The following is a 21,075-nucleotide window of genomic DNA, read 5'->3' as shown; positions in this document are numbered from 1 at the left end:
GGAAGAAAGAAAATATAAATGGAGATGGAGTAAAAGGAATGAAAGGGGTTATAGATAGTGGCTGAAGGGACTCTGCAAAGAACCTTAAGTAATGCCTACAGTGCACTGCGTGAGGTGCACTGATGGCGCTACTCCCCTACGGGGACTTACGTAAATGTATAAATTTTATGCTTGCTGTATTCCCTCTCTGTGTGATAAATGCATCACGTACATAATCAAATGCTTCCATGTGAACGTGCAAACGCGTGTCACGGCAAAAAAAAATAATAAAAAAATTTAAAAACAAACAAACAAACAAACAAAAAGCAAATTTAAGATGAACCGTTATCTTTCCAGAGGTATCTGTTTATTTCTTGCGGCTAAACCAGGTGGAACCGAAGAGTGCGTGAGCAGGATTTTATCCACATTTCTCTCCCGCTCTTCTTTTTTTATTGTTTAGCTTGTATTGTGTGGATACAACGAATACAAGTGATCAAACTTCTCTCTCTCTCTCTCTCTCAATATACAAAAGGACAAACAAGTACAATGAACTTCCACGGTATGCCGGGACGTCAGAAAGTTTTATTTTTCTGTTACTGAGTTATTGCCTCCGCCCCCCCAAAAGAAATCAAACATTTCTTTTATTCACTGACAAAATATACTTTTACGGAGTCCCAAGAAGCTCGTTGGTATTAATATCTTTATAAGTAGAGACGATTTATCCGTTTTTCCCCTCTTGGTTACTTTATTGAAAAATTGTAAAAATAAAAAATAAAATCCGTGTCTGCTTTGACGGTGTGGATTTCAAAGGATTCCTTACACCCCTGTGCTGATTGCTACAGTATGTGCCTGAATCGTGCCTGAACGTGGCTGAAGTTACAGTGAAATCTGAATGCATGCTGAAACTGTAAATTCGGCATTTGGGTCCAGCAAGTTCAACTGCAAGAAGACCTTGTGTCACCTTTTAAATTTTCAGGTTCTTTTATATAATTTCTTAGGTTTCTGTCCATCGTCTATATGATTATAATTAGTACTCCTTGTGTCATCTTTGAATTTAAAAGTTCCTTTCTTTTGTTTTGTTAGAATCTTGTTCCGTGTTCGTAAAGGGCCGTGACATCGTAGAAATACCAAACACCCAAACAGTGCTTATACCCAGGGGTATACCTTTCAGGACCTGAGATTAGGGAGCTTTTGATGATCGATATCATCGCTGGCTCCTAATGACTCATTAAAGGTCGCTCTGACATCTCAGGTCAGTTCAGAGTCTTCTTCTTCTTCTTCTTCTTCTTCTTCTTCCTAGCTTTATCCCTTGAATTCATTTTAACTTGGAAAAATTTTTCTTTGGCAAAAAATTAAATATACTTTAGATGACTCAGTAATGTTGGATTCATTTTGCTTTGGAAATAGCCTACACACCAAGGGATTGAGACCTATGCCTTCTGGGTTTGTTACAGAGGTAGGTAGACAATGGACTTATCCACTGTGCTGTCAAGAGGCATATGCACTTCTACGTAATTCCTTTTGGGTGTAAGATGGTAAAGTGAATTCGATAATAAAGAATATCTGTGGCTTAGTGTTTCAGGGTGTAAAAAAATCATGTGTGAATTAGTGACAGAACTATCACATATATGTCACTGCTATCTCCCTTTAATGTTTTTACTTGGTTGGAACATACTTAAAACAAGGAAAAACTTTTCCTTAAGAAAGTAGTTATCACACTTGCTTTGGGGATATTTCAGAATTCAACATGATCCCAAAATGAACTATAAATAGATTTGTTCACCGTTCTTGGCAGTGTATGCATATAATGAACATCAAAAACAATAATAAAGGGGGACATTATTTTCGTATTTATCACAAGAATGCATACGAGGTCCAATTCCAAAATGCATTAATTTTGAATGATAATTCCAACCAAAACAATAGCTTAAAGCACGAAAGTAGAAGAATGAACATAAATGTTAGAATATAGAATGTTTTCTTTCATTCACGGACAAACACAATCGAATAGGAATTAAACAAAACAAGGATCGTTTGTCACATTTCATTCAGATTAAAAACAAAAATATTTCTGTGAATTGTGAAAAATCATTCACGAAATGTATGAGTGAAATTCCGAAGGGATCTTACACGAAAGGATTCGTTTTCTGGAACTATTCTTAGGGAAATACACTCGGTATTGCAAGAAAATACCTGTCTTTGAATAATACTATTCTTAAAAGCACTGACATTTGCAATTGAGCGTTAGTGTAAACTAAAAATTTTGGAGACTTTTTTTTTTTAAAGTATATATTTAAACAAAATTCTTCACACAACATACTTTTCTAAAACTTTTTTCTTTTTTGTTTTACCAGGATGTAAACTCTTAAACCTCATTTACATGAATTCACATCGTACAGAGTAATGGACACTGAATACTGACACTGGAACCTGGAAGCGACTCATATACAATTATAGCATATAATTCTCCACGTAATAATCATACTGCTCACATTGATTTTCACGATATAATAATTTCCTTGTAAATTTCCATGTCTGATAATTATAGGTCACATTAGCTCACTCCACGTAAACTGCTTTCATACAAGTGCTTCCACGCCGCTCAGTCTTGACACTACAAGCCCAACTCCAAAGCCCTTCGCGTAAGGCTCCTGACAAAGGTAACGTCATCCACTCCAGCGCTTTCAAAGGGCACCAACCCGAGAAGCAAGCCCTTGCGAGCGGGGATCTATTTTTAGCGCCTGGGAGGATGAGGATTCTGTTGCAGATAATTGAGCGCGTCTTGCGAGGCCTCCTGCCTCAGCTGCCTATTCTGCTGTCGAACATCGACCAGGCGACCTTCCAGTTCAGCCACCTTGATCTGAAGGCGGTCGACCTCCTGGCGGACGGTGAACTGGATCAGGTTCATCGTCATATCGATGCTCTTCTCGATCGTGTGGTCGAGACGGTTGAGACTCCGTGACGTCACGTCGTTCAGTTCTTTGCTGTTGCTCATTCTGATTCTGCAGACTCCCGCACGAATTCTTGCCACAAGGAACGGTTCTGATAGTTCTGCAGGGGACCTCAGCTGGCTGAGCCGCTAACACACAGCTCTTCAGGATGGTTCCTGTCGCCGTTAACTCCTCCTCCTACTGACCTCCGACCTATAATGTTTGGGGGAAGAGACTGACGACTGAGATTGGAGTAGATCTGGCCTGCCCGTGGGTATTTGTTTGCGATAGGGCACAGCTGACCGTATCTCGACTTCCTTCACCTCTTCCAATCTCCACACCTGGCGTAGAGATGCTAAACTTCCTTGGGATGAACGGACTTCTTTGTACTTAGAAAATGGTACACAAGTTTCCGTTTCCCCGTCGGTAAACATCCAATATGTAAATAATGCTATGTTTTTCAGCAACTTATAAAGCGTGAATCATGGCATCGCAAACAATAATTCACCGTCATTTTCTTTGTCATCTGAAGCAGGGTCCTCGCTGCTGTTATGATCAGCTCGCAGAGGCCCGTTAGATAAAGGATAGGCTTATCTTTGGGCAGAGGACAACAAAAGTCGATCGTATGACTTTCATGAATCATAAACAGACATTCCCAGGTGTTACAGGAGTTTCATTCTCCAGCTGTCCCTTCAAATAAGAAAAGGGGTGAAGGACAAAGCTCCCGCGGACAAAAGCCCTTAAGGACAAAACCTTCAAAGGACATAGGCCTTCGAAGAGACATTTTATTCCCATTTTCTAAGTAATAGTTCAGTTTTTCTCATAAGTAGTAGTTTGTGAACGTCTGAGACATGCAGATTTCTGCATTCATTATATATTTTAATAAGGGGGACATTCAAAATATTGTATATGTACTATATAGTTCTATATATACGTAAATTCATAGTTTGCAACAGTTAAAAACACCATTTTCCATAAGTGACATCATTACTTGAATGAGGGAAAACGTGAAGATTTATTTTTAGTATGATAAATGAAAGACAATCTGAGAGAAAGCAGCAAATAAAAAATATTTAAATAATGGACGACGACCCAAAGCAGAGATGTTTTGCTATTTTCCCCTTTTAATCACTAAATACCAAAATGATACTGATATGCTTTTGGTAAATTCAGAAATATGTGATATATACGTCAACATATTGGCCAAATATCAAAGAAGTTTTGCAGTAAAGGTACGAGGAAAAACTTAACTCCCAAAAGTAATTAAGATACTCGTACCAGTTCCACGATTTTAAACAAACAGGATTTTTTTTCCTGGTCTCATCCAATAACTATATTTCCATTTGAACAAGGGAAGGTTTTGTGATACTTTTCACTTACCTAAGGGATTTTTACCACACGGGCTTTTCTCTGAGTGAGTTATTATCCAGACTCTGTAAAGGACACTCTAACCCTGGACGAGGGAGAGAGGGTGGATGGACGCGTTCCCTGGAAAATCTACCTGGTGGTTATGTGACTCTAGCAGGTCGCAATTGATGTGGAACAGGTCACGAGATGAATGATCCACCTGGGACTGGTACGGAAATGGGTACTGGGCATGCAAGCCTCATTCCAGAAGACCTTTCAACAACCGAAACCGAAAGGCTGATGCCTTCTTGTACCTTTCCTCCATGAAGGGTTTGTGGAATTAATAATTTATAAATCAAATACTATAATTCGTGATATACTCTTCCATCCCATCATGTTGCTATCTTCTAGCTTCAATTACGTACTTGCGACTGCCAATTTACCTGCCTATATATATAATATATATATAAAGAAACATCTTAATTTGAAAAAATGAATAGTCACTTAATACACTAATTAGTAAATACACGCATTAAAAACATAAAGGGATATCTGCATAGAGAAATTAGGCGATATTTCATGCTCTTTATAGCTGAAATATAAAGCAATTTTCGAGTTCAAATACATATATATATATATATATATATATATATATATATATATATATATATATATATATATGTGTGTGTGTGTGTGTGTGTGTGTGTGTGTGTGTACATATATTTATGCAAGCATGCATATACATATATATATATATATATATATATATATATATATATATATATGCATGCTTGCATAAATATATGTACACACACACACACACACACACACACACATATATATATATATATATATATATATATATATATATATATATATATATATATACATATTTGAACGCGAAAAGTGCTTTATATTTCAGCTATAAAGAGCATGAAATATCGCCTGATTTCTCTATGCAGATATCCCTTTATGTTTTTAATGCGTGTATTTACTAATTAGTGTATTAAGTGACTTTATTAATTTTTCAAATTAAGTTGTTTCTTTATTCGTTATTCGCACTGAATCATTCTGTTCCGTGAAAGCTTACGACGTAATCATTTATTAATGAAAACTAATAACTGGTAAATAACTCTGAGTAAAGGAAAAGAGTTAAGTGACTTTAGTGTAAATCTTAAATTTAAAAATACCGAAAAAAACTTTTTTTCCATTCCGCTTTTTGTCGACATCCAAACGAGCGGTTAAAAATTAATAGCTCATTTCAGGTAGCTTGCGAATACAGAGTCGTTTAATGGCATTGGAAAACATTTACTTCCACAGTTCGTAAGTTGACACCTCACAGATAAGACGTTCGAGCAAGAGAGCCTCCTCCCTCCCTAGGCCCCAGCCAAATTATACAGTTAATTCGGAAAGCGGCAGACGGTAGCGGTGATTTGGAGGAAATTTAGCATAGAACGAAGGCTTCATGTTAATCTTAGACCTGTAGCATTTGGCGTGATTTCTACGGCTTTCAAGAGGGCACGAATTGAATGTGTTTTGCCCGAGTTTTAAGTGAATTGCAGCATGTTTTCCGGGAAATAATAGTTGTTTACAACTGCTCTACCGAGGAAACTTGTGGATAGAGATTGTTGCCTTAATCCAAGATTACGAGTATCCTGTATCCTGCAGAAGCCTAATTATTGAACAAACCCTCGGCGAAAGTCCTTTTAACAAGTCTCGACGGTCACCATGGCACAACCAAATCCAGGCTCTTCCAACGGCACCGTGGAACACCTGATGGCAGCGCAGATCATCAGGCGCCTTGAGCAGAGGATTCATTTCGTGATGGACATCGCCTCGTCCGACACTAAGAACATGGTGAAGGACATCATGTACGACGTCTACTTCGAGAAGGAGGACTATCGATTGAGGGTGTTGGAGCTGGAGGATATCAACAATAACCTCAAGTTGTTGCTCGAGGAACACGGCATCGATTACTCCAGGGTGGATTACTTCCCTCCGGTGAGGCCGCCGCTCATGGAGATGGCGGATATAAGGGCTGGGCCTGGTGCTCTTTCAATAACGCTGCAGGTAGGACCTTCTCCGGAGCCTGTGGTGGAGCACTCTGTTGGGCCATCGGAGGAACATGAAGAATCGCTGGTCAGTCAGGCAGAACCAGTGGCAGGAGCTTCTGCTATACCGGCAGAGGAACCCCCATTAAGGACTGCAGGACATGTGGTAGAACCGTTGACCGAGCCGTCGGCAGAAACTGTATCTCAACCGCCGGTGACAGAACCGTTGATAGAGCCTTCGCCAGAACCTGTGGCAGAACAGCAGTTGGGGTCTGTAGAACCTGTAGTAGAACCGTCGGTAGGTCCAACCGACCCTGGAGCTACAGAAGGAGGAGGCAGTTCTTAGACTAAAGATTTTTTTTCGAATCTGTTCAATTTTTAATTAGTCTTATGATAACATGATATACATGTGATTTTTTTTACTGTAAATTTGTGAAATTTTCTGCCATATTCATCTCTTAAGGTTTTAGATTTTGTAAGCGCCATGCCTTGGAACCTTCAGTATTTGAGTTTTCAATTTTAACGATTTATGATCTGTGTATTCGCATCTTGTAACTACAACGAGTAAGGTTATTTTCACTTTTGAAATTTGTTTGAGTGATGGAAACTTTTATTCTGTGCAATGAAACCACGATTTTACTGTTAGTTGAATTCAAACTGTTTTTAGACTTATTTACCAATGAAGAGACGTGATTCAAATTAAATATGAAGGAAGTTCTGTAAATCTTTTATTACCTCCCAGACAGCTGTCTGTCGAAGATCACTTTTAAAAATATTCAGTGTGTTTTTAGATTTTATATAATTATGAATTTGGACTTTATAAAATTTGAATATAAAATTATGAATTTTAATTGACAAATTGCTTGGAATATCCATTGGTACACTAATACCTCATTGAATGATTTAGTTGGTGTATAGAAGTTTGTTAAAAAAAGTTTAAATACTGGGTAATACTGACAGCTTTGAATGGCTATGGTTGATTCTAGACTTAGCTAGCCTTAAACCATCACGGGCTCTCTCTCTCTTGAGGTTGCAGAGAGCTGGTAACTTTAATGATAATATAGCTTGAAAATATAGCTTAACTGCCTGTCTTGGAGACTAATTTGCGAGGCAATAAAACTCATTATTTCTAGATTTGTAACTGATCCCCATGGAAAAACAAAGGTCCTAGAACAAACTGTTAACCCCCAAGGTTTCGTCCCTTTTTAAGTGTTACCATTACTAAATTTAATAGACGGCCTATTGTGCATAGGCTTGTATTCACGTTTCTGGCAATCTGTGGTAAAGACTTAAATACTAAACAATAAATCTATTCATAATGTATACATGCATAATTTAGATATGCTAAGACTGCTTCATTTTAACAAAGACAAAGCCTTCGTTAGGAGAAGGTTTACGACGTAAACCCAACACTACAGTAATAATTATTCATCTAAACAAAAGAACGAAGTTTCTTACTATATACAGTTTAATGAGGACAAGGGGATAATTTCATTAGCTTGATATATATGCCCAAGCATTGGGTTATTCTAAAGTGCTTGCAGCAGCCTTTTTTTTTTTTTTTTTTTTTTTTTTTTTTTTTTTTTTTTTTTTTTTTTTTTTGAATACTCACTTATTACAACGACCATTCGAATATATTTTACCAGTGCTTGTGATACTCACAGAAAAGAAAAAATGGGAAACTTGGAAAAAAGGGTAAACTGGTCTAGCCCGAAAGCTAACAAAGTCAGAAGCTTTATATAAACGAGATTTTATATCTCTTTGGGGAAAGAGCTTTTCAAAGCCTCCTGGGGTTAGAAAGAAGCTCTGAGATAATAGCATAGTACTGGTAAATGTTTACTGAAAAGCTGTGAGCAGTTGGCGCCTGCTCAAGCGTTCATGTTGAGTTAGTATTTTTTTTTTTTTATTTTTTTTTTTTTTCTAAGCGGTACACTAGTAGCATCATTTCTATATTATATGTTCTTCGCAACATCTTTAGCTGCAACCCTTTCATTCCGTTCATGCTTTTTTTTCCATCTTACCTATGGATAGGGTTCATCTTCTGAATGTAATAATAAAAAAAATTTCGAACTGGATATTGGTACGGCAGCCGTATCCCTGATTACTATAGATATTGGTACGGCTGTGAATTTTGCGCATGCGCGAACACTTGTTTGCCGCCTCGTGCATATCAGTGACAGCAAGAAAAATGACGACCTAGCAACGTGAACCTTGTAATACATTAGTTTTCGCTGAAAAACATGTTTTCAGGTTTCAAGGTGATAAAGGCAATAAACGTCTACGAAGAGTCAAACTTCCAGAAATTGTATATCTATAGGTTACGAACGATCAATTCGGCCCTGAAAAGCGCTCCAAAGAGGAGATTCAAAGAAGATTTGAAGCTTAGCAGCTAGTAAGGTGTAGTGCGTCGAATATGGGAAACATGCTGTTAATATAGTCCTGCTTTGGATGATTACTTAAGATTGATTAGGCCGTTTACCAGAGGATTGACTTTGGTAGTTTTCCTTACTACCATGAATACCGCAGAGCACGATTTCTGTGTACTTCAAGTCTTCTTTGAATCTCCTCTTCGGAGCTCTTTTCAGGACCGATTCGATTGTTCGTGACCTACGGATATACAGTTTCAGGAAGTTTGACTTCGTAGACGTCTATTGCTTTTTTCAGCTCGTTGAAACCTAAAAACATCTGTTGTGCAGCGAAAACTGATGTATTATTACACGGTTCAGAGGAGATTCAAAGAAGATTTGAAGTACACTGATAGATTAGTTTAGTTCTATTTTTCATGTATATGGTCAAAATCTAAGTATGTTTATGTATTATTGTGATTTTTTACATTTTCATTTACTGTCAAAATGTTTTGGTGCTTTGGTGATGACAGTATGGTGCTTCACTTGGACATTTTGAATTGGACATGTTCAGCAAAACAATTCAGTTCGACTATTAGTACTACTGTCGCTGATCTTCTAGTGCCGTACCTATAGCTCTTAGCAACAGTGTACGGCAACTGCTGCATGATTAACAAACTGCCGTACCTACAGCAAGTCAATAGAGCAATACGGAACCAATGACAGAATCTGACGTACCCCCACTACACTATGTTATTTGTACGGCAAGAAGTCTGAAATTGACGCATGCGCAATTCACTGCCGTACCAATATCTATTGCAATCAGGGATACGGCTGCCGTACCAATAACTTGTGCCTAATAATTAAACACCCTCGCATAACAATTGTTTAATTTTTTCTGAACTATATGACCTCAAAGGTCCCAAGCGCTTGGCCTTTGGCCTAAATTATATATTCTAGTTCCAATTTAAGTATCATCGTCACTGATAGCTTCAACATGAGGAATTTCCTCCAGCGGAAGATTATTGCCTCGCGAGTCGAGTGGCCTTTTATAATAACACTTGAAACAGAAAGAATTCGTCGACTAGGAATAAGAACAAAACCGTGTGTAATAAACTAGAACAAGCAATACATTTGAATTTATCGAATGAAACATAAAATAGTCATTTTAATAACTAAAAAAAATTCATTTGAATTTATCGCGTGAAACATAAAATAATGTCATTTTAATAACTAGAACAAGCAATAATTTGAATTTATCGCGTGAAACATAAAATAATGTCATTTTAACAACTAATACAAGCAATAACATTTGAATTTATCGCGTGAAACATAAAAAAAAGTCATTTTAATAAATGTTATTTTAAAATGCTCGCAAAATATTATCGAGGAGACAACTAGTCCCACCTCTTACAATCCCAACGCCTCCCCCACCCACCTCCCGGCCCCTACCCAACCACCCCTACAAATCTGGACCCGAATATGGATCCTAATCCACTCAAGATTTGGCCAATAGCCCACCCATCCCTCATAAAGTTTCGGTAAATTCCATCGATAACTTTCCTTGATATATCTTGTGGCTGGGCAGGGGTCCAAACCAGCAAGCTACAGACGCTGGAGAATAACGAAAAGTACCTTCATCTCCAGAGATAACATTAGGCGTATGAATACTTCCATGTTGTTTGTTTGTATGGTGTTTTTAAGTTGCATGGAACCAGTGGTTATTCAGCAACGGGACCAACGGCTTTACGTGACTTCCGAACCACGTCGAGAGTGAACTTCTATCACCAGAAATACACATCTCTCACTCCTCAATGGAATGGCCGAGAATCGAACCCGCGACCACCGAGGTGAGAAGCAAACACCAAACCAACCGCGCCACTGAGGCGCTACTTCCATGTTGTATACGAATACCAAGCGTTTCCTTTATATTCATGATAAATATCAATGAGCTGCTGATAACTGTAACTTTTTCGTCCGATGATGATATTCATATTAATATAACTCGTGTCCTGACATCAAGTATTCTTTGATAATGTCCATTTGTCAACATTATGGCATAAACATAAACAGTGTAAGACATTGTTATTTTGATCATTATTCCGATCGACTGATCTGATTTAGTATGACAGTAACCGTACCAGTTTGTAGTAGCTAATGTTGCAGACAAAAAGCGCGCAGAATGAGAGCTGATTCATATCTCTCTCTCTATCCCATAATATATATATAACTATTTATTATGCATATTTTGTCGGGGTAATAAGGTGATACTTTTGAAAGACCTATTCCTCAGGAGAGGTGGAACATACATCCTGCCTATGTGAACTCTCGAGAGAGAGACTGGGAGTTTCCAGCCCCGTGACTGACTTATCAGCAGCCAAAAGGGAGCGTCGTAGGGGACTGGCCTAGACGTCAGATGCTCGGTTGATGTGAACCTACTATAGCCAACGATCTCGCAGGGCGCAAATCTCAACAATGGCGGTGCAGAACATTTTCTCCCAAAACTTCACATTCCTATCTCTCCCAGAACCCAAACCTTTATCGATCATCACGTGGCAATTCTATGATAAAATTTCCGTTAAAATTCACACGACATTCGTTTGCTAAATCGTGCTAACAAACAGACTCGAACAGACAAATAAATGAATAAATAGATAATTATATATATAATTAATAAATGATAATTAAAATAATGGGATAATAAATCAGCTAATTATATAGGTAAACGGTTATATAAAAATAATTATATAATAAATTAATAAATGACAAATAATTGCATAATAATTAACTAATTATATAAGTAAATAAATTATATAAAATAAATAAATTAATAAAGAGATAATTAAAATAATTGTATAAATAAATAGCTAATTATATAGGTAAACAGGTTATATAAATAATCATATAAATAAATATAAAGAGAAATAATGGTATACAGGAAGTAATAATTTTATACGCATGAACATTTATATAAGTAAATAAAATAAGTAAATAAATAATTATATAAAATAAATAAATAAATAAAAACAGACCAAGAACATCATAATCAACAACCCCTGTAGCAGAGGTAATAAAATCAAGGTTAAAATCTAATTTGTATTACTTAGCCTTCCATTTCTGGTGACATCATTTCTTCCGCACAGTAATAAAGAAGGATAATCTGAAATGCTTGAGAAGGAAAGTTATCTCGTAGGCTCAGCCGTCCATGGACATAGCATAGGAGGAAGGGGGAAGGTGCATTGGGGAGGTAGAGAAAGGAGGGAGGGAGGGAGGGGAGTGAAGAACTTGGGAGAAGGAGAGGAAGGAGAAAGGCAGAGACGGGGAGAAATGGATCAGGAAAGGGGAGGAGGCTTGAAGCCTTCAATTCAACCAGATGGCCAAGACAGATTCTACGATTCCCATTCCCTAACCTCGATTTGGGATTCCAACGGGAATGGAGACAATTCCTTGACAAATCCTCTCTCTCTCTCTCTCTCTCTCTCGTAATATATATATATATATATATATATATATATATATATATATATATATATATATATATATATATAATGTGTGTGTGTGTCAAGGAATTGTCTCCATTCCCGATGGAATCCCAAATCGAGGTTAGGAATGGGAATTGTAGAAAACGGAGACAATTCCTTGTCAAAGACTCTCTCTCTAGCTCTCTCCTCTCTCTCTCTCTCTCTCTATATATATATATATATATATATATATATAGATAGAGAGAGAGAGAGAGAGAGAGAGAGAGAGAGAGAGAGAGAGAGAGAGACCTTACCTTACCTTACAGACCTTACATCTTGTTCGGGTTGCCCCAGGTCCCTCAGTGTGAGGCACCTCTAATGTCTACCAGAGAGTGCATCTTCCGATATATTTTGCATCTTCCAATCTTGGATGGTCTGGGGTGCAGCTTAGATATTTGTCGCGTTTATTCTTAAAAACATCTACTCTCACTCCTGATATATTTCTCAGATGAGCTGGCAGCGCATTGAATAGACGCTGTATTGTCGATGCTGGTGCGTAGAGGATTAATTTCCTGTGTGCTTTCCTTATGTTTCCTGGTATAGTTTTGGGCACTATTAATCTACCTGATATTTTTAGCTCCATGATGTTTTCGGCAATTCCTTCTATCTGTTTCCATGCCTGAATTATCATGTAGCGTTCTCTTCTCCTTTCTAGACTATGTAATTTTAAAAATTGTAGTCTTTCCCAGTAGTCAAGATCCTTAACTTCTTCTATTGTAGCTGTAAATGACCTTTGTACACCCTCTATTTGTGCAATATCCTTTTGATAGTGTGGGTACCATATTATATTGCAATATTCAAGTGGACTACGAACATACGTTTTATAAAGTATAATCATGTGTTCAGCTTTTCTTGTTTTGAAGTGCCGTAACAACATTCCCATTTTTGCTTTACATTTTGTCAATAGAATTGCTATTTGATCATTGCATAACATGTTCCTATTCATCATCACACCAAGGTCTTTAACTGCTTCCGTATTTGTGATTCTCTCATTATTAGGTCCCGTCCCCTATATGCGTATAGCTTTCCTGCTCTATCTCCATAATTTATTTATTCAAATTTATCAGAGTTAAATACCATCCTATTTACCTCTGCCCAATCATATACTTTGTTAAGGTCTCTTTGTAGCGCGTTCCTATCTTCATCACAAGTAATTTCTCTACTTATTCTTGTGTCATCGGCGAAACTACTCACTACCGATTCCTTAACATTACTGTCTATGTCTGCAATCATAATAACAAACAGCAATGCAGCTAGCACTGTACCTGTGGCACACCGGATATTACCTTAGCTTCATCCGATTTCTCATCGTTTGCAATAACTATCTGTTTTCTGTTGTGTAAAAATGCTTCCTACATTGTCCACTATATTATGCTTCCTAATTTTCTTCGCTAATATATTATGATCTACCTTGTCAAAAGCTTTTGCAAAGTCTAGATAAACCACATCTGTTTCTTTTCCGCTTTTCATATTTTTGTATACGTTCTCACGGTGGACTAACAGTTGGGTTTGTGTACTTTTTCCATGTACAAAACCATGTTGTCCTATATTAAACAAATTATTTTTTACTAAATGTTTCATAATATTTTTCTTCATTACCCTTTCATATACTTTCATAATATGTGATGTTAGACTCACAGGCCTATAATTACTTGCCCGTAGTCTTGATCCACTTTTGAAAGTAGGGGTAATATATGCTAAGGAAGTCTCTATTCCCGTTGGATTCCCAAATCGAGGTCAGGGAATGGGAATTGTAGAATCTGTCTTGGCCATATACATATATATATTATGTATATATGTATGTATGTAACATATACATTATATAATATAATTTGCTAATGACACATAACATAAATAAGAAATCTCAGATTATACGCAACAGGCCTCACCCACCACCACGTCTGTTCCATAAACACCCAGTTAGCAGACGCTAACGGTCAATCGTGACAGTTAACGTTTTGAGTAAACAGAGTCCCCCCAAAATAACAAACATTTCATTGAGCTTAGAAATCACTCCATTTATACTACCTACTTCAAGAAAAGAGTGACAGCGGTTCGACCTGAATAGGTTTTCCTTTGAAGAAGACCCTTTGTATAGGAATTCTACTTGCTATATAAGTTTAGTCAAGGGAACTGTTTCTCATTTTCCAGGAATTTCATTAAGTGGTACATTATGTCATCGCCTGGGAAAACCTCGACCTATTACTCTGGAACGAATCAAGAAGTCATAACAGAGAGCGAGATCGAAACGCTTTGCGACAAGGCTCTGGACAAAGTGTTCAACAACATCAATTTCGTGCTATCAGTCATAGGCGACGACGTTAAGGAATACGTAAGAGATTATTACGGCGTCGAAACCAGGCGGAAAAATAACAACAACGACGACGACGACCAAACGCATGCTGAGGAGACCTCGAGTGGCGACGCCTCACAGTCTGAACCAACACCGCCCGAAAGTTCTGACTCAACGTCTGACCAAGGCCTTGCGCCTGACCGTCATTTCCAGCAGCCCGTCTCGCAGGGTTTTGCTTCGGACGAGAAACCCCACATCAACAGAGGCATTATCAGGCGGAGAGTTCTTCGTCGGCTGAACGGCGGGGCACGCAGACGCCGGCCCTGCTTTCCCACGGGAGCCGGGGCATCAACCCGCCACAGGCTGCAGAGAATGGTCGTCGACAGGCTGCTGGAAAGGGAGATTAGGAAGGTTCTCGCAGACGGCCATAGTTTCTCAGGAGGAGGCAGTGTAGCGAGTAGTTATGCGAATTTGTTGGGTGACCTAGGTCAGAAGGCTGTCAGACAGGGTCTTGGTTCCTCTGAAGGGGAGTACAGCGAGATTAAGAAGGCCCTCCTAAGCAGTCGTAGTTCCTCTGCAGGCAAAGGAGGAGACGGAGCACGGAGCGTGAATGCAAATCGATCAGATTACCAAGGTCAGGGGGCTGTCCCACTGAATCTCTGTACCTCTGAAGGGCGAGAGAAAAACTGCGTACAAATTAAGACTGAAGAGAGGTCAAGCTGCCGAGTTCAGAACACCTTCATCATGCCGGTTTCTCCTGAAGGTGGCTCAGAGAGCAACAGAACAGGTGGCGCTGATGCCAAGCGTTCAGATTGCATGTTTCAGCAGATACCAAAACCGTTAATCACTCCCGAGAAGAGCACCACTACTACGGGGATTACCAACTGGTTGCTTCCGCAGGATTCAAAGAGCGATGACGATTCTCCTGACGAGGATCGAAAGAACGTCATTGTGGAAAGGTTAAGTTACCCGTTCTAGGTCGACGGTTCAAGGTAAAGAAATCTGAGTCAATGAACCCTGCAGCGGAACTAGTTTTCTATTGCATTATGAAGAAAGGGGAGATGTAAAAAATGAAATTTTAGCCATAAGGACCCATTTTCAATAGTTTTACGATTTTTGGGACGGGCAATAAGGCAGGAATCAGCAAAATGAAACAGGACGTCTAGAAACTAAAACTTTTCTTTTTATCTATCTGTAAATTGTACTGTTTATACATATGAATCTACTGTTTTACAGGAAAAAAACAGACGCGCTTATAAATATTTTAAACTCGTAATTATGCAAGTTTTTCTTTTTGTAAACGACTACTTAACCCGTTTCAAAATACTGAACATTTTTATCTATTTTGCCTTTTTTTTTAAAGGTGTGAATTGGGTATTGACTATGAATATATGGCATTAGATCAGTTTAGTATGTAGTTAAAAAAAACATTAAACTACTCCTCTGTTAACTTTAGGATCCAACCAACTGTAACTGCCAATGTAACTCAACCGGCTCCACTATTAAACCTTTTACAGAAGTTAATTTGCATTTTATATCTGCCTTTTGATCCTAAGCTAATTGCAGAGTTTGTTTAGGCTGAGCTGACCATGGAAAAACTAACTGAAATTCTACTCTTAAAACAGGTTCTCTCTTGATAATGATTTTGTGCATGAAGGTTGGAATTCGCGAGACAGAGCCTAAAAAACTAGAAAATAAAATTTAAATAAAATTCATTGTAATAATGTTCCAGACACACACACACACACACACACACACACACACATATATATATATATATATATATATATATATATATATATATATATATAATATATATATACTCTACCAAAAACCTAAAAAAAAAAAAAAAAAATTATAAATACATGTTCCCGACTAAGAGCCTAAAAGAAATATAATACTTCGCACCAAGAACAAAAAAAGGCTGAAAAAATTAAATAAATTTTTTTTTTTTTAATTTGGATGTTCTAGACAAAAAATTTGTTGCAGATCTGACACTTATTATTTTTTACTTACTATACTACCGCTTATGTTCTACGGATCTTGACTAGAAAATAACCATAGATTATCACCAACACCAGTGAGTGCCCAGCTCTGTTAACGTGTCTTGTCTCAGTGTGAGTAAACAAGTGTCCGAAATGTGATCCATGCTTTAGTAATTTATGTATCCAATATAAATAGTCAATACTATCGTATCTTGAATAAATAGTGTACGAAGTAAATTATATACAAGTAATATATATTGCCTTTTCATGTCGGAAATCAAATCCCATTGCCTATAATCAGGACCGAATTAGTATTATTTGCAAGGAGAATACGTACAATTCATAACATTATTCAATGCTGTCTTTATATATATATTTATATATATATATATATATATATATATATATATATATATATAATAATTACTCTATCGGTAATCTGTTCATAGTCATAACGATTTCTCCATTTCCATAGCATACCTACTAGATGTAATCATTTCAACATGCAATTGTAAACGAAAGTCACTAAGGCTAATATATGTGTATATGTATACACACACATATATATATATATATATAATATATATATATATATAGTATTTACATAATTATTCTATCGGGTAATCTGTTCATAGTCATAACGTGATTTCATACTATCCTGCGAGATGGTAACAGCTGACTAAACAGCGTGCAATTGTAAAATGAATTCGCTAAGGCTACAATATATGTATATATGTATATGTATACACATAAATATTATATAATCGGAAATAGAGAGAATTATTATATATTATATTATATATATATATATATATATATTATAGTTATTATTATATATATATAATATATATAGAGAGAGGAGAGAGAGTATGTATATATATCCTATATATATATATATATAGAGAGAGAGAGGAGAGAGAGAGAGGGGAGAGAGAGAGACGAGAGAGAGAGAGAGAATTATATACTTGTAAGTTAGGCCTAAGCCAACCGATAAGTAATGTTATTTCGTCTACCCCAGTCAGATTATTTAAGCCTAGGCCTATCGGTGCAAAACGAAAAACTTTTATTATAAAATAATGCAGTCAGCAATTCACACTCTTTAAAGAGCACCCATTTGTTCTTTTGTTTTTTGTAATTAGTTAAAGTGACTCTAACTGATATTTTGACACAAATACACCTGCCTCCGGCTTCATCAGCCTAACAAAACCACGCTAACTTGTATTATCCCGCCATACGGAATTACCGTATCTTACCATATCCCATAAACGTTAAAACTGTAATAATTGTGCTGCATGACATTACGAAAGTGGCTTAAATGGCCCATCTTCATTTCAAAGTACGTAACTTCCAACCTCTCAACTTAATGAAAACTGGTAAAATCACGCAGTTTCTGTTTAAACAACGTCAGATAACGTTATAAGTACAAGAGCATAAAAATATCCATCATCCATCACGCATAACTTTTTAAAATGTAAAGAAGAAGCAGACCTTCGTGCATGCACGTCTAATAAAGCTTAAAGATAAAGCACTAAAACCTTGAAAAATTAAAATCCATCAACTTACTTACCTTGGACATCGCTGAGAGTCGATACGTCACGAGTGGTAGCCTACATATTCGTTCAAGCGTCAGTGTTGTTGAACCGTTACGAAGCACATTTTGGCATATATCGATTCCTCAATCCATTATCGAAGTGTACTAAGTATTTCGAAACTGCGAAGTCACCCCCAACGCCGCGCATTTTCACTAAAATAATCAAAACTGCGAAAATAGCGTAAATGACGACATAAGGTGAGCCACTCCAGCCGTTTCATGCCATGAGACTGCATTACGTCTTTTGATCGGAGCTACTAAATGACAAGAATAAGTTATCAATTTGATGAGATATCACAGGAAAAAACATTCCTAAGCTGAATTCATGCGCTGATAATCAGTAACTTTCATTTCAAAGACCTGAAACCATACTGCAAAAGAGGTTTTATTTAATATCCCATGTTTAAAAGTTCAACGGTTGACTCTGAGCCATCAAATCAAAAGCGTTGCTGTAACGGATGGCAATGATCTCCAAATAATGTGACGTCACGGGTTTAGCCATGCAAGCGCTTCGCTTTGTTGCCCTGCTTTTTTTCTGGGCAAATTTATCGTTAAATTGGTATACAGTGTAATTGTAACGTTACATAATTCAGTTTTAATTATTTATTTTAAGCGTTCGCGTAGTCTACACCCATGCAAAAATTCTCTTAGTTTCCGTAAACGTCAACTTTGCCCCTGTCGATCTTTTTTTTTTTCCTTGCGGAATTGGCATACTTTATGCATGGAGCATTTTCTCAAGCTTTCTCATTTTCAAGGAAGATAAAAAAAAACTTAGAGCAAACTTTCCTCAACCAAATAAAAACTAGTAGTTACTGAACGTCTTTGATGATTCGATTAAAAATACGCTTGTGGAGACGGTACACTTCATTTCAAAAGGCAACTACGGTAAACTGAGGCACATTACTCAGCGTACATGAGGAATAATGTAAACAAAATTTAAAGTTAATTGTCAGCGCTACCTTTAGGAATATGTATTCAACTATATAATATTAATAAGAAGTTATAGTGTCCCGTCTAGACAGGGAATCGAACACCAGCCATCTCACTCTTGGAACGAGAATCGTGCCACTATATTTAAGAAAAAAAAATAGACCAAGTAGTCTCATGTCAGCAGTAATTGTAGTACCACTACTTTTTATTACAAGAAATGCTAGTAGTGGTACGTACTTCATGCGAAACAAATGAAGAAAAACTGTTGATATCAGATAACAAATAAATCAAAAGAATCCCACTGCTCAGGACATGAATAGAGCGCGGGATAATTGGAGTCACAAGATACGTACTTCCGGGTTCTGCCACATCAGTTTAGATTACAGAAAGCAAAAGAATTTTCAAATGTCAGGATAATGACTCAATGGGAGAGAGAGGTGCAGGGAGGGAATTATAGTAATCAAATTCATTGTGGAAACCATAGAGCAAGAGCAAGATGCGTTAGACCTATAATGTTATACGGCTTGCAGAGAGAGAGAGAGAAGAGAGAGAGAGAGAGAGAGAGAGAGAGAGAGAGAGAGAAGGGGTGGAGGGGAATTACAGTAATTCAATATAGTGGAGCATAAGATGCGATAGACCTATAATGTTCTACGGCTTGCAGAGAGAGACAGAGAGGCGGGTGGGGGAGTTAATTACAATAATTGTGTGAAAACCAAAACAGGAAGAGCATGATACTTACACTTATAATGTTAGGTATACGGCTTGCAGAGAGAGAGAAAGAGATAGGTATACGGCTTGCAGAGAGAGAGAGAGAGATAGGTATACGGCTTGCAGAGAGAGAGAGAGAGAGAGAAGAGAGGGGGGGGGGAAGGGAGAGAGCATAATCAACTAATTTACTGAATTATCTTTTAGGGAGGAAATTATTACGGTAACTCATTTTCTTGTATGACTCCGGGAGAGAGAGAACGAGAGAGTCCATGCTCAATTAATTAGGCTGAATTACCTCAAGGAGGAGTTTATTCATTCATCTTTGTGGCCCAAAACAAGAACTGATTTAGAACAAGGTGCAAATGGAGGTTGACGAACTACTCTCTTACAGATTAGAGGTGTCTCTGGATACGGTATTTGAAACCGTAGGCACCTTTGGCCTCGGTTTGGTGGTTGGTTGGGATTAAACTGGTTGATGCAGGAGGTAAGGTATAATTATCAGGGATTCAGAGGCTTGGTGTTGTGGCCTTCAGGAACTTTTTCCTTGAGAACTTGCCGCCGAGCTCTTTAAGTGTTTGTTTTCAACGCCTGCTCACTGGTATATATTACATTTTGTATTTCTTAGTGGCGACTGTACTTTAAAAATAAAGATAACGGAAAACAAATATGAAAAAATATAAACATTTATTGATGCATAAATATAAACACAACTGACATGTTTCGACCTATCATCACAAGGTCTCGTAATTATAGAGTCTATACCGAGAATGGTAAAAAAAGATAAGCTTAAAATTTTACTAATAGGTAAAAATCTCTGGTAAACAGAGACGAAGACACACACAAGACATGTTACATAAAGTAAGACTAGGGTTCCTCCTTATAAGGAGTGTGTTACTAAAGTACTGACGTAAGCAATCGTATAATAAGTCTTAAGTACAAATTAAATCCTAAATAAAAACATATCAAGCAAGTAATACAAACATTTCGAATGTCGTAAGTCGTAACAGATAAAGAACTCATAAAATCATTCGACTATTAGTCTCAACTGGTAACAACCTAAGACATAATATGGCCCTGAAATTGTACTTTGTAATCCTACTCTATTACACATATACAGACACACACACATACACATTTTTTCTGCATCCCTGTTCCCAGATCCAGCTGGGTGAGACTAAACGATCAACGGAATTTATCCAGATGCTTCTGTAGGCTGACTTCAGACAGGTTCTGGTACAGGCAAGACCTTGATGAAGATGCCCTTGTTTGATGCTATGTCGATCACAACGCAGCCTTCTGCTTGGTTCGATTCGGCTGAAATAAAATAATAATAATAATAATAATAATAATAATAATAATAATAATAATAATAATAATAATAGTAATTATAATAAT

The 21,075-nt window shown here is 37.3% G+C and overlaps 1 protein-coding gene across 1 annotated transcript in view; it reads right to left on the bottom strand.

Moving 5' to 3' along the window:
* Window positions 1-18,266, bottom strand: part of LOC135197319 (uncharacterized) — a 24,442-nt gene extending 6,176 nt beyond the window's left edge. Inside the window, exon 1 of the mRNA XM_064224461.1 lies at window positions 18,019-18,266. The gene's annotated coding sequence lies outside the window, so the exon portion shown is untranslated. The remainder of the gene's footprint in view (window positions 1-18,018) is intronic.
* Window positions 18,267-21,075: the final 2,809 nt, after the last annotated feature.

This window comes from Macrobrachium nipponense, chromosome 18 (assembly GCF_015104395.2).
Source record: "Macrobrachium nipponense isolate FS-2020 chromosome 18, ASM1510439v2, whole genome shotgun sequence".
Lineage (NCBI taxonomy): Eukaryota > Metazoa > Arthropoda > Malacostraca > Decapoda > Palaemonidae > Macrobrachium > Macrobrachium nipponense.
This window is presented reverse-complemented; position numbering and strand designations above follow the sequence as displayed.